The sequence below is a fragment of the Pinus tabuliformis genome, chromosome 1_1 (genome assembly GCF_031772625.1).
Source record: "Pinus tabuliformis cultivar Carrire ecotype Pingquan chromosome 1_1, CPIR1, whole genome shotgun sequence".
Classification (NCBI taxonomy): domain Eukaryota; kingdom Viridiplantae; phylum Streptophyta; class Pinopsida; order Pinales; family Pinaceae; genus Pinus; species Pinus tabuliformis.
Window position 1 is genome coordinate 123973098 of NC_142297.1, and position 16011 is coordinate 123989108.

Genomic DNA, 16011 nt, shown 5'->3' on the forward strand with positions numbered 1-16011 from the left:
TCGGAGTTAACGAGCTCGAAAGGACAAGTGCTCGATGATATTTTCAAATTTAAAGAGTCAATAAAGATAAAAAATGACTACTCAGGGTACTCTAGGCATGAAGGATTACCAGGTAACCGTGAACTGCAGAATACCTCTCGGCGAACCGAGAAGTACGGGTAGGTAATCTCCCCGAATGTTGTGTTTGGTGTATCACGTTTACAAGGCGGCAGACTCAGCTTCCAATGGATAAAGGATTGCAAACCTAGTGGGGTCTCCCTTTATATACACAATGGTATGGGGAGAACAAGTCCGTACTAGCGCTGTCTAATGCCGAAGCAAATGACAACTTCTAGGTTTTAAGATGTCGGAACACGTCTCTAGCCTAGACCTCTAAATGTGAGTGTTAAGTTTCAATGCTTCCTTAGGTTAATTAAATAAATTTTAACAGTTGAGATTGAATTAGGTTTCAATTACAAGGCCCTAGCATTGTCATCTGAAAAATCCTATATGCAGCTATATGAGAAAAAAGATCTTTGTCTTTGATGAAAGTTATCACTAATTGAGAGTTAGAGAACACAAAATCAATTCAACAATCAAAGAATGAAATCTTTCTCTAACAAATCTCCTAAACTCACTTAATCTTCCTATAACAACATAAGAAGTTTCATTTCATTTCCATTGCTTATGATGATGCAATTCTAGCTTCTCAATAACACTACTAATGCAATATTTTCGCTTAAGTAAACTAGAATGATGTTCTTCTTTTCATAAAATGCAAAATGAATCTTTCACATAAAGCACTTTAATGAAAATTTTCACAATTCCAGACAAACAAGCAGCAATCAAATCCAAAGCAAGATAAATGAAACTAAAAACAACTTATTCCCTGAACCGAACAAACCAAACACATAAATGCTTCAATCGACAAACCAAGCAATGTAATCTATGCTTGGAAAGAGAAAAAAGACACTCTAAATAAGAGAACAAACAAGACTTTTTTACTCATTCAATTGAAAACAAAGCATCCTAGTCACTTCTGGGAGGAAGAAGAGAGTCTGAGGGTCAAGATACACTGGCACTGGGATGGGAGAAATTCTGATTTTTTCTTACCCCTGAGACCGGAGCAACTTTTGGGCCAAAAGTAGTGCCGATCGGCACGACTGACCAGTACTAAAACTAGCGCTGATGGCTGATCGGCATGACTTTTTGGCCAAAAATAGCACCGATCGAGGGATTCAAAGAAAAAATAAAAAATAACTTCACACAGGGCCAGACTTAACACATCAGAGGGTGGGCTAAACCAAGCAAGCACACAAAGCAAGCTAAATGAAGCTTTCTAGTCAGGGAGAAAATGGTCTAAAAGGCTTACGGGGTCAAAATCACAAGAGCAGAACACACTGGCCAAGATTGGGGTCAGGCCCTAATCTTCACTTACAGGCATCAGCGCGACTGCCTAACTGACAACAAGTTCCAAAGGCTGGTCAGCAAATTAAGCACGCTGATTGACGAAGCTAAGGAAAAAATAAAATAAATTTGAAACAGGGACCATATCTACAACTATGAATTTTAGACTCAGGCCAATAAGTAGGAGAAAAGAAATAGAACCAAAGGGAAAAAGTGGAACTAGAAAAGTTCTTACAAAATCATGAAATCCAAGACAAACAAAAGGATTGGTTCCCCAATGGAGTCGCCATTTGTGGTGAAGTAAAATTATAAGTGCATTCTATATGATATTTCCTTAGGTTAGAATCAATCAAGAGGGCCTACCTCTTGGTCGATTCTCCTGCTTGATGATTTCCTCGCTTGCTCGCTCCAACAATCTCTCACTTCATTCTTCAAGCTCCTGAAACAAGTAAACAAAGACAACACACAAACATAATAATACACAAATTGCAATTCAACCTACTTAACAACTCAAGAAATATTAAGACATGGATATTTAATATTACAAAACATGTAGGAAATCAATTGATAGTTGCATATATTGATATCAAAGAGAGATTACAACCATTCGTATTGACGTTTCAGTTTTCCTCTGACAAGATCAGGTTCCCACACACTTCTGCTAGCATTCCATGATGGCTTCAAACAATAATAGTTTAAGACTCTTCCCTTTAGGCTTCATGATTAGAGCGGGCGAAGCTTGTGGTGGGGTCTAGCGAGGCGCTACTTCTGTAAATGTAGACAAACTTTGTCGCCCACCTAGAACTTGTGTGGCACCCGATGCTGATCATGACGCTGATTGTACTTAGCATTAGCTTTCTCCAATATATCATGGACCTGATAGCGGATGTGTTGAATGCACTCAATGAAGTTGTTAGCCCTGTCGGATTTGGACTAGACATGAGATGAATCTGCCTGAGTAGCTACAAATGGTATGACCACATCAATGCGACATAAGGGCTAAAATCCCAGCCCTACCTGAAAGGGGTGTGGTCTATTGAGTTGTGGAGAGCTCTATTATAGTTGTACTGGAAACAGGGGAGGATTTCATCCCATGTGCGTGGATGCTTCGAGTTTTACATGCATAAAATGCGTACGATCATCCTATTGACGACTTCTGTTTGGCCATCATTTTGGGGATGGAAAGTCGTGGACTTAGTGAGTTTGGTATCCAACATCGACTAGAGACTTGACTAAAATGCACTTAGGAATTTGCTATCCCAATCTGAGACAATAAGTTGTGGGATCCCAAAGTGTACCCACACTTGCTCAAAGAAGAGCTTATTAGTGGCCTTTGATGTGATACTCTTCTTGCAGGCCACCATAATGGCCATCTTAGAGAATCTATCGATTACCATGAAAATGCAGTTATTGTCATGCTTAATAGAAGGAAGGCCCGCCATGTAATCCATGGAGATGGATTCCCAAGGTTGACTAGGAGTAGGCAAAGGAGTATATAGGATTTGATTTTTGATGGTTGGTTTGGTAATGGCATAGGAAGTGAAGGATTTAATGTACCTCCCAACATCCTGATGAAGGTTCAACTAATAAAAATACTTCTGTAGTACTGCCACTGTTTTCTCTACTCTGAAATGTCCAACGACCCAACTGTAGTGCGCCTCCCAAATCATCTTGGCACGCTCGCTTGAAGGAACATAGATGTGTCCTAGGTGGCATAAAAATGCATCCTGGAGGTGAAAATTTGGAACTTGCTTACCTTCTAGGAGTGTCTGGTATGTGTTGCCGAATTCTGGATTGCTCTCGTAAAGATGCGGCCACACTGAAGTCTCGTGCCCAATGGAGTTGAGCACAATGATCAATGCCATGATTGGTGGTCAGCTGAGGCAGCCTGCAACATTATTGGTGTTTCCCTTCTTGTACTTAATGTTAAAATGGAATTGTTGCAGGTATGTGGACCATTTCTAATGGCGATCATTGTGAAACTCCCCTTGTGTTTATATGTACTATAGGGGTTTGTGGTCTGTGTGGATGATCGTTTCCTTCCCCATAATGTAATGCTTCCATTGATGACAGACCTACACAATGGAATACATTTCTTTGTCATAGGTGGGATAATTTCGGACTGTTTCTGAAAGCGTCTCACTGTGGTAAGACACTGAATGCCCCTGTTGAGTAAGAACTGCACCGATAACATAGTCGGAGGCATCTATCTCAATCTCAAATGGTTGTTGTAGGTCTCGTAATGTGAGAGTTGGTGCAGAGAAAAGGCGTTGCTGCGACTTGGCAAACGCCTTTTATTGGGTTTCAGACCAAAATAACTTCACTTTCGCTTTTCCCTTAGTGACTTGACTTAAAGGCCAAGTGATATGAGGTAACCCCAACACGAACCCGAGGTAGAAAATTGCAAGGCCCAGAAAGCTGTGGATGTACCCCAAATATTGAACCTCGGTGATGCCAAAAGTGGATTTCTCTAGATTGGAACACAACTTGTGTTGTCACAGGGTTTGGAGGACCTATCGAATATGGTGGAGGTGCTCTTCCCAACTCTGGCTGAAGATCAAGATGTCATCTAAATACACCACCACAAATTCATTAGTGAACGGTCGTAAGATGCCATCCATCAATCTCTTGAAGGTTGTAGGGGCATTTTTCAACTCGAAAGACATGACCAACCATTCGAAAAGGCCCTCCTTGGATTTGAAGGCAGTCTTCCACACATCAGAGGGTTCGATAGGCTCCTGGTGATAATCAAACTTCAAGTCAACCTTTCTAAAATATTTGGTGCCATTTATTTGGTCCAAAAGGTCATCAATCCGTGGGATTTGGTACCTATTCCATATAGTGATATTGTTAAATGCAGATAGTTAATACAAAATTTCCAAGTCCTGTCCTTCTTCTGTACCAATACAATTAGGCTTGCACAAGGTGATGAGCTTTGGCATGATGTGCCCTTTTTGCAACAACTCTTGAATCTGCCTCTTGATCTCATCATTCTCTAGAATAGAGTGTCAATAGATCGGTCCATTGGGTAGCGGTGAGCCCGGGGTTAGATCGATGGAGTGCTTGACTTGACAGTGCAGAGGTACCCTTGTAGGTGAGGTGAAAATGTCCTTGTACTCCTCCATGACCTTGTCCATCTACTGTTGCTGTGTGGAGGAGCCCTGTCTGGAAGTCATGTCCACAACCTTCTTCTTGCCCTTAGGGCGAATAATAAGGAAAGCAAATTTCCTGGTCTGGGAAATGATGTTACTGCATTGTTTTGAAGTGATCAAAGAGATGGCAGTAGGCAGGGCTACCTCCGGTTTCCTGTACAACATATTTCCCAAAGTAGTAATCACAGAGCGAGGTCTAGACTCACATACAACATGTCACTTCCATAAGTATGGTTGTCCTAATAATACATCACAAACGTCAAGAGGAGCATCATCACACAATACCTCATATGTGAAGGGCTTGATGTTGTAGGGAAGGCGACACTCTTGGCTGACGCAGAGTTCTCGCCCTTGGTCAATCCACTCGACGGTGTACCAATGTGGATGTGCCATCGTCAGTAGGCCCATCCACTTCATGATCTTTGCTAAAATGAGGTTCTTTTGGTTCCTACTGTCGACAATGAATTGCAACAAAGAACCCTTCACCCACATCTATGAGTGGAAGAGTCGTTCCCCCTCATTTGGATCTTCAATCTCATTGTTCTAGATCTTGTTGGTTGCCATGATTACACTAGGCTCCATAGCACTGATATGCTTCCCTTTGTCCTTCCCCTTGTCGGGTTCTGATTTAGAGTCAGAACACGCGTCTAATTCGGAAGCCTTGAGCTCGACCAACAGTGACTGCTTGGACCGACACTGACTTGTGTTGTGAGTGGAGCTCTGATCCAGATTTAAACAGGAACACGACAAATTACAGATATAACCATACATATAGAGATGCAACAGAAATAATACTTCATTTCATTACTGTAAAATACTGCAATATGCTTACAAACAGAAATGGAAATAAACTAGCTAGGGGGATGGTAGCTTATCTCTGAGAAGAGATGTGGCATTTACATGCCTCTGAACTGTGTTACAATGAGGCTCGAAGTCCTATTTATTTTTGAAAAACAATGGAAAACCCTAAACATCCAAAAACCTAACTCTATAAGATGAAACGTCAAACTGTGGGCCTCGTTTGGGTAAATTGATACATCAACTTCCCATGGTCGTAACTTTGGCATATGATCTCCGTTTGATGCGAACAATATCTCGTTAGAAATATATATCCGATAATTACAACTTTGGGAAGAGAAACATAGGTCCATAGACCCATGTTTCTCCCGGTTTTCCCAAACAACATCGTTTAGGGCCTCAAAACGGCTCCGGAAGTTCAGGACCTGAAAAACTGCTAAAAATAGTAAATTGTGATACAATTAAGGAAACTAAAAAGCTGAAAGAAACAATGGTGGGGGTCCAAGTGGACTTGGAGGGTGGCCACCAATGTCCACTTGGATAATTCCTCCCCCCTTAGGAAGCAATGGTCCCCATTGTGTTGAGTTCCTCCATGAGATGAGGAAACTTCTGCTGAACTTGGTCCCTGGTTGTTATAGACATTTTTGTGCCTTACAGCTATAAGCATGAAATGTCCATAAACCAAGGGATCCTAAGTCCCTAAAAGTGTTGTTCCAGCTCCTAAAGAAACAAGGTCAACAAATTATAGCTTCTCCCAGAAGTTCTCCACCAGAAACTGCTCAAAACTAGTCAAAGCAGGATCATTTCAGATGCTCCACTAGCTAGCTGCGTTGCAAAGCACCCAAATACACTGGCTAGGTGCGTTGCAACGCACTTGAATTCACTACCAGGGTGCGTTGAGCGGGAAATGACAAGTGGAAGAGTCATTCCACGAGGTGGGGAGACAATGGAAGCTTCCAGAATCTTCTCCAATGACACTTGCCTCACTGAATTCGACCAGTGATGAGTAAGAGGCTCTTAGTCTCCAAGTGGAAGCAAGAACTGACAGAGAGAAGCCACTAATCAATTCATGAGCTGACTCATCCTCTTTGCACACATCTATATATGGATCCCTCACCAAGAGATCCAGGGGCTGGAATTTTGTACATTGCAGAGAATTGCTGTTGGTTTTGCGATAGATATCAGAGTATTGGGTGATTTATGCTTTGTTGGAGGTGAAGAAGGGATTCTATGCTGGGAGGTTGATGCTGGATCAGGAATCATCGGTTGTAACTGCTCCTGCATCTTCTTGTTTTATCAATAAAACTATTTGAGTTTCTCCTACATGCTTGTATATCCTTGATGTGTGTTATATTTGTATGTTTAGCTTAAATCTGATCCTGAGCTTTTTATGAACATAAATCCATGTCTTTGTGTAGTTTCTTGCTTCCGTGAACTTGCAGGAACTTGGTGACGCTGGGCAAGTGAGGGAGCGGATAGCTGGGAGCTGCCAAAGAGAAGAGAGATTGGATCAAAGGACTAGCGCAAGACATAGGTTGGTTCATCTTAATCATCTTCGTTTATAGTTCATAAAGGAGAATACAAGAGTAGTTTTCCCTGTTTGTTTTTGAGGTCTCTGTCACAACCCGGTGGGATAGGGTCGTTCTGAATAGACACTTTTCCCGAAAACAAAATGGCGACTCCGCTGGGGAACGTGTCTAGTTAGTTTGTTTGTGTTTCGATTGTTGTTCATCTCATAAGCTTAGGAGTAGCGAATCGAACTGCATTTGCCATTTACAAATGCAAAGTAGACATCTGCTACTCTAGTCCATTCACTGGACCTGTTTATGATTTGAACAGTTGACTCACAAATGATCTGATTACCCTTTGTGATAGCTCTTAAACCTCTTGTAAATCAACCCTCTGATTGTGCATTACTGATTGCTTTTACCCGGCCAAAAACCATAGATTAAACTGCAAACCGTGACCCAGAACTCGGAGAGAATTCTCGTTTCTGCTTCAGCGCAGGCTCTGTGAAGAGACTCTGCATTTCAGCGCAGTTCCTGAGAGGGCTACCTGCGTTGCAATTCAGTTTCTCTGTGTAGCAGGTGCGTTGATCAGCCTAGCCTTGCCTAGCTGAGGTTCTTTGCTCACTTTTTCCAGTTTTGCCTCTGATTTTTGTAGCCTGTGATCAGTGTGTTTGTCTGTTTAAAAGCCCCTTTTCTTTGCCTTAATTCCGCCTCAGTTGTATAAAAGAAACTGTATTTGTTTTTGTGTGTTTGTTATGTCATTTACAGTTTCCCATTGCAAAAGTAAACTAGTCATACTGTCGTCCTTAGATTTCGATCTATCGTAAGTGTCGATTTTGATCTTAGGAGAGAGTTTATTTGCTGTTGACAGTTGATTATGCTTTTACTTTCGCCTTTGGCTTGAATTTGTGAATTTCTAGTGTCGAAACAAGTGTTTACTTCAAAATCATAAAGTGTCGTAATCGTCTCTACCTTTTGATTTCGAAAAGAAGCTTGTTTGTGTTTTTCACTTGAAATCGAATTCAAATTTGTACAACAACTTTCTTTTTAGGCATCAATATTAAGAAAGTGAAAAACAAATACATGCACAAGTGCATTCGCATATTGACAGTTTGTATGGCTTGATTTAGGAAAAGTGCATTTACAGTGTGCTCTTTGCTCTTTGAGAAAAGATTGTGTCTTTCTTTTCCCCTTGTAGCTAGGATTTTCATTGCTGAAAAGAGATAAAAGCTTGCTTATCATCTTTAGATTGCATTTTAGGAATTACATCTACATCTCGTGGTGAACCCAAAAGGCAAACTTCATAAGAAAGATCAACCTAAAATAAATTCAATGAACTTAACAACGCTTTGTAACTTAACGCACAACATCTAGAGGTCTAAGCTAGAGACGTGTTCCGGCGTCGTAAAGCCTGGTAGCTGTTGTCCTCACTGATGGTTGGGTGATTCCTCCACTTTGAGACGATAAGTGCCAGTACGGACTTGTGCTCCCACGTACCGTCGAGTATATATTGGGAGACCCCTATAGGCATAAAACCTTTATCCATAGGAAGCCGTGTCGACCGCCCCACTGATCGCAATGCACCGAACACAGCATTCGGGAAGATTGACTGCCGTACCCTAAAAAGTATTCTACGGTTTTGCGATTGGTTTGGCACTCCCTCTACCTAGACCTCCAGAGCAGTCCCTTTCGTTCCTTTTCAGACTCCTTAACGGAAAAGGTCCATCTGAGCACTTGTCACTTCAGGCTCATTAAAAATCGAAGGAGACTAGAGTCATCTTTTGTTTTTTCTCGACTCTTTAAAACTGAAAAAGCAAGTTGTGTCAAAAGCGTCTAAAATTCATTTAACACGGAAACATACTTTCCCTTTTATTTTAGTTGATCGAGTAATCCGCAATCGTGGAAGAAAGTCAATTGAAACCCCGTCGTTCGCGGAGGCTTACGAGTCAACCGTCTTTGTCTCCGGAAGCGAAACTAGTACGGACAAAGCGGACTCGTTTAACCGGATCCAAGTCTCCAATCAAAGTTAGAACAAGTGTTCCAACGACATTAGAGACTCCGATTACTCCAAACATTTCTGGAATCCCTGCCTCAACAGAAGAAGTTCAACAGCCACAGAAGGACAGTGAAACTAATCCTAGTTTGAGAACAAGCACTCGTGTTACTGAACCAGTTCCATCCATAACCGGTTCAGAGAGTCTTACTCTTCAAACATCTGTCGCTGCCTCTTCGGCACCAGAAATATTTTACGGACCTGACGGTCTTCCCCTTCCACCTAGTCTGATTGCGATAAAGGAAATTGTAGAAGATCTGCAAGCAAGCACTCCAACACATTTTGGAGTCGGGGTCACTCTATTTCCTTCGACATCAGAAGTTAGTCTACCACCAGCGGAAGTTCCTGTAGAATCGCTAGGTAATCTTTTGGATAGACTACAAATGTCTGAACAACCGTCAACATCTAGGACTGTGTCTTCTGACACAGCGATGGCGGAACTCCCTGCTGTCACTCCGACAATGTTCTCTGGCATACCATCTGTCCCGACTAGCTCACAACTGCTAGAAGGAGCCCATACAGGGGCTATTTCGACAGTCTGGTCCGTTCCTGTTTGTTCATCCGGAATTATATCCGGAAACTCTTATGTTGAGTCTCAACAAATTGATCCATTTGGAGGTCAATTTGGGCAGTCCGGTCCCCAAGGGCAAACAATTCCTCTGAGTTCTGGATTACCACCGTATGGGGGGCAGTACCCCCTTTCATTACCACCTCCGGGAGGATATCCATACGGAAGTTCACAACAACATTCAGGTTATGCTGGAATTACCTCAAGTGGTTGGGTACCTATACTACCTCAACAACCAAGAGTTGTATATTCAATGCAACAATGCATACCTGTGTCAAGCATACCGACTACGCCAGCTATTGTGACGGTGTCGCAAGTTCAAGCGCTGCCTGTTGTATGTCAACCTCAAGTTTCTCAGGTTGTAATGCAACAGCCACTTGACCTTGCGACTCAACCACAATCGCCGACTAGTGGGGCGACACAGGCACAGACGGGTACAATTACCCCTCACCTTGGTCAAATGGTTAGTATCGGACAACATCACATGGCTTCACAACCGTGGCTGGTGCAATACCAACAACCACAATTCCAACAAGTATACCAAGGTGCTGAGTAGCAGATCTTTGCGAACAGTGGATAGCTGTACATTCAAAACGGTCAAAATCAACCATTTTATAATGGTCAAGTCCACCAACCTTACCAAACATACCAGCATCAAATGCATTATGCCGGTATGCAAAGACCAACTGCTCAGGCAATTCCATCATATCCTGGGTATGCTTCACCTAACCTGAATCAACAGTTACCATTCGTGGCAACTTTAGAGTTACCTGATTTAAACCGGTTAACAAATGATCCAATTGCTTACGCCCCTTGGTGGCCAGGGATTCCGCACAAACTTCCATCAGATATTCCTAAATTTAATGGAAATCCGGGTGAAGATCCATCGAATCACATGATGACATTTCATCTATGGTGTTCATCAAACACTTTAAATGATGATTCGATAAGGCTTCGCCTTTTTCAGAGGACGTTAACGGGTCCGGCGGCAAAATGGTACATTGAATTGCCTAGAGCTTCGTTCGACAACTTCAGCACCTTAGCCACAACCTTTTTAACCCATTTTCAATTACCGATAAGGTATGAAACGGGAACAGAACTGCTTACCAACTTTAAACAGACAACAGCCACTCACATATCTGATCATATACATGAGTGGCGACGTCGTCGTAGGATGGTAAAAACGTACGTTCCCGATCAGCTATTAGCTGAATGGTTTATCAAGTCATTACTGCCTTCCATCACGGAAGATGTGGCAAAGGGGGGAGTCATAACAGAAGAGCAAGTGATTGCTCATGCACAATATCTGGATTTGATTTACACTCAGTCCGGCACGCTCTACGACAAAATACCTGACGCCCCTAGACCAGAATCCTTGATTCCTCCTCCTCCTAAATCAAACAATGACTCTCATGCCGACGATGGCGTGATTGGCACGACAGACACGAAATCGACAAGGGCCACATCCAAAAAGGCCCGTAAGGTTTCAGGTCAAAATGCAAAAGACAAACTTCTTGCTTCGGAAGTAAATGCCGTATCGACAGATAAAGGCAAAGAAACCAAACAACCAGGAAGCAAGAAGAAAGGAAAAGGGAAGAAGAAAAAACAGGATGAGCAATCTCCCGAAAAATCTTCTTCAAACCCTCCTGGAAATAGGAAACCCTCTACAGGGTGCATGATATGCGACGAGGATCATTGGACAAGAGAATGTCCATACAAAGCTGAGCTTAAGAGATTCTTTAAAAGTTCGAAAACCTCAGCAGTGTTAAGTGATCCGTTTCCGAACCCAGGAACAAATCTGGTTGAAAGTGGAAATGCTTCCCCGTCTCAAGTGCTAATGTTGTCGATTTCGAAACAGCAAAATGATGCTTTGATTTCGACAAGGAACAAAGATTACGGGAATCCTCAGCTGTCGAACAACAAGGATAAAGATCAACCAAGTAGTTCGACAACAACTTCGACAGAAGTTGTACCACCCACCATCCTTGAATTAACAATAAAACTGCCAAAGGGAGTAGTACACAAGTCGACATTTAATCCTCGCGCTAGAGCGGCGCAGCATTATAACATAGTGGAAGATTTGGCCCAATCGCCATCCGCTATGTCGACTCTTGAAGTACTACAAAACTGCCCATCCCAAAGGCAGGCTTTGTTATCGGCCATTGGTGGGATTGATCCAAAGGATTCCAATCTTGTATCCTTCGACCACAAAGGGTATGATCCTCAGTTACCAGCTCAATTAGCTTTCCTTGTTCAAGTGAAAGCCCTCAACAAAACTGTTCACCGAACAATTATTGATGAGGGGGCATCTACATGTATTATGTCGATGAGTTGCTTGAAAACTTTAGGATCTCCAACCTTGTCGCGATCTGCGACAACATTAAAAGCATTCGACGGAAGGACATATACCCCATACGGTATCCTAAATAACTTGAAAGTTGAACTAGGAGGGAAAACAGTAGAAATAGATGTTGAAGTCATCGATGGGAATCTTGATTACAACATCCTACTAGGAAGACCATGGATATATGCCATGGCAGCTGTTGTGTCAAACTATTTTAGAAAGATTGCATTTCCCTTTCAGGGAGGGATTACAATCGTTGACCAACAAAACTTCCTCCCCAATGGTTCACAAGTTACAGGAAGCATTCCCATGATCCATGGAAGCCCCCATTCGCTTCAGAATATCGAAGTAGGCCTACTAAAAGATCCTATACTAATGGGAACTTTTGCTCTTCCACCTCCAATTGATTTGGTGGAAGTAGCGTCGATAGGAACCTGCAATATGATATCTTCCGCAAAGATCTCAGAAAATGATATCCACATGGATCATGCAATGGTTTTTCTCCCGAGCCCCATGGAAATATTATAGCAATCAATGTTTCTGGCATGGGAGGCAAACCCAAATCAACGCTCATCAAGCGTTTGGATGGATAGGTCTAGAGAATATGGTACTCCTTCAGATCCTTGGTCGCAAGTACATGACACCGACGAAGGAATTCTCCAAGCTATGGTAGTTGAAGGAGCGCCATGGAATGATTCCCACCATCGTTCTCTTCTTCCGAATTACGAAGAAGATACTCAAAGTGACCTCTACCATCCTTCAGTAATTGATTTTCTATCAAATGCTGTAAATACGGTGGATTCTGAGCGGAACTTGTCCAACATTGAAGAGACTATAGCCATAAATATCTCGACCAAAACAGATGTTGTAGAGAATATTTATGTCGGCAAATGTTGTTCTCCTTCAGAACTGGAAATATATAACGCTCTTTTTCGCGAATTCAGAGATGTCTTTGCCTGGTCATACAGTGAAATGCCAGGCATCGACTCGAGTATCGTTGAACACGAAATCAAGATGTATCCAGATGTTAAACCGGTACGGCAACGGCTGAGGCAGGTGCACCCCAAGAAAGCCGCTGCCATTAAGGCAGAAGTTGAAAAACTCCTGCATGCTGGTTTCATCTACCCGGTTCCGTTGACCGATTGGGTATCGAACATTGTCCCGGTTATGAAAAAACAGGGGACAATTAGAGTGTGCGTCGATTATAGGGATGTAAATCAAGCTTGTCCAAAAGACAACTACCCTACACCCTTCATTGACCAGATAATTGATGAATGCGGCGGATGCGAAATCTTTTCATTCATGGATGGATTCTCCGGGTATAATCAAATAAATATCCGCCCACAGGACCAGTCAAAGACTGCATTCATTTGTCCGTGGGGCACATTCGCATATCGAAAATTACCCTTTGGTTTAAAGAACGCAGGGGCGACGTTTCAGAGGGCAATGAATTATGCCTTCCATGACATCAAAAACATCGTTCAACCTTATCTCGACGACCTTCCGGCTCATTCGCGAAAGCGGACTGATCATCCGCAGCATTTAAGAGCGATATTTCTACGTTGCCGACACTACAAGATACGACTCAATCCGCACAAATGTGTATTTTGCGTCAGTTCTGGTTGTTTACTTGGCTTTGTAGTCTCCAAGGATGGGATTCGTCTCGACCCTTGTAAGGTCCAGGAAATCATAAATTTGCCTCCACCTTCAAATTTGCTTCAGATTCAGAAACTCCAAGGGAAAGCAAACTTTCTGAGGAGGTTCATTCCAAATTACGCCGAACTTGCTAAAGGTTATACACGTCTTTTGAAAAAGGGGGTACCCTTTAACTGGGATCAGGTCGCGCAAGCTTCCTTTGATGCTTTAAAAGATTCCCTAATGAAAGCATCATTAATGTACGCCCCTGATTATCAAAGAGACTTTAACCTGTATCTGGCTGCAGCAGATACTACCATCGCAATGGTTTTAGTTCAAGAAGTCGATGGAATAGAACATCCTATTTATTATTTAAGTAAGAACTTAAATGATACAGAAAGCAAATATTCTTATGTTGAAAAACTCGCACTTGCAACGGTTCAAGCGATACAAAGATTTCGACACTATATCCTCTTTCGGAAAACTACCATTCTGTCAGATTGCAACCCCATGACTTATATATTGTCGCGACAGTTGCTGGGGGGCAAATATTCAAAATGGATAGAAATCCTTCAAGAGTTTGATCTGGAATTTGTAAAATCCAAGTCAAAGAAAGCTCTAGTTTTCGCAGAATTATTATGCGATCTCCCATCGTCGTCCAACGATGAAACATCCGAAGAATCAATCGTGGATGAAAGTTTGTTTCTGATATCTACAAGCAATGAGTGGTATGGAGATATAATCATTTATCTCCAAACCCAAAAATTCAGGCCAAATACCTCTCACTCTGAACAAAAACGTATTCGATACCAAGCAAAAGACTACATGATCGTCGGTGATACACTTTACCGTCGTGGTATTGATACAGTTTTGAGGAGGTGCCTCACCCATGAGGAAGCCGAAAAAGCCCTGAATGAGTGTCATTCAGGCGCGTGTGGGGGGCATCAATCTGGATATGCTACAGCACAAAAAATCTTATGAGCAGGATACTTCTGGCCAACCATGTTCAAAGATTGCATAACCGCAGTCAGAAGTTGCCATGCTTGTCAAATTTTTGATAGCAAAACCAGAAGACCACCCGCACCTTTACAGCCAATAGTTGCTGTTGGGCCATTCGCCAAATGGGGCATCGATTTCATGACATGTAACCCCACCTCGACCGGGGGGCATGGGTATATTATAGTCGCAGTGGACTATTTTACCAAATGGGCCGAGGCGATGCCTACATTAGATAATACTGGTGAAACAACTGCCCTTTTCTTTTTCAATCATGTAGTCGCCAGATTCGGCATACCACGGGCTATAGTCACAGATCATGGATCGCATTTTCGCAATCACATGATGGTTGAATTAGCTGCCAAACTAGGGCTATCTCACGACAGCTCTACTCCATATTATCCGCAGGCCAACGGACAAGTTGAAGCGATCAACAAGGTCCTGAAACGCATGCTGCAAAGGATGATCGGAGTTCACAAAAGAAGATGGCACCTAATCCTGTACTCATCTTTGTGGGCTTACCGAACATCGGTAAGGAATGCGACCGGGTTCACACCTTTCCAACTGGTATATGGCCTGGAAGCAGTCTTACCAGTCCAGTGTGAAATCTCGTCTCTCAAACTCGCAATCGATCTCCTCCCCGGAACTTCAGAAGAAGAAGCTCGTTTCTTGGAATTAATCCAATTGGATGAAACCCGTCGTGACGCCGCGTTGGCCAACGAAGCCCATAAGAAATGAGTCAAGGCGCAATTCGACAAAAATGTCAAACCCCGTGTCTTCTCGGAAGGTGACTTGGTCCTGCTTTACGACCAGGAATCCGATAAGTTGGGAGCAGGTAAATTTAACTCTTTATGGATGGGCCCCTACATTGTTAAGCGGGTGTTAGCAAAAGGAGCCTACGAGTTGATGGATTACGACGGGATTCCACTGGCGCAACCTCGAAATGGGTTGTACCTCAAGCGTTACTACGCCTAGTAGTAACCAATATGCTTTTGTTATATTTTTGTTTTCGCTAAGAGTGTTTGTTTTGGTCGAGTAATCCACCTTTTTACATTTATTGCAGATGTCAAACCCATTGGAACCATGTGTTGGATATGCCGACGGAGCAAGTCGTAGTTCGCGGAACCTGTCCTCCGCAGCCTGGGCCATTTTTGATCCAAGCGGCAAGTTAGTAAGTTTCAGAGGTGTATGTATTGGTCAATCAACAAACAATATCGCTGAATATAGTGCGTTGATAGAACTTCTCTCTGATGCCATCACTCATGGTATACGCCGGCTAATCGTCAGGCTAGACTCACAGCTCGTAATACTACAACTCAATGGTATATATTCCGTCCGAAACCCAGCTATTTATCGCATGTTCCTAAGGGTTAAGATTTTGGAAAGACAATTTGATCTTATTCAATACCAGCATATTTCCAGAAACTTAAACACATTAACCGACTCATTAGCAAACTATGTGTTAGATAGACATTTGCAACATTTATAAAAAGAAACACATCATCAATGTTCTACATGTGGATCACATAACTCAACCAGAATAAAACTCCGAAAATCAAAAATACATATAT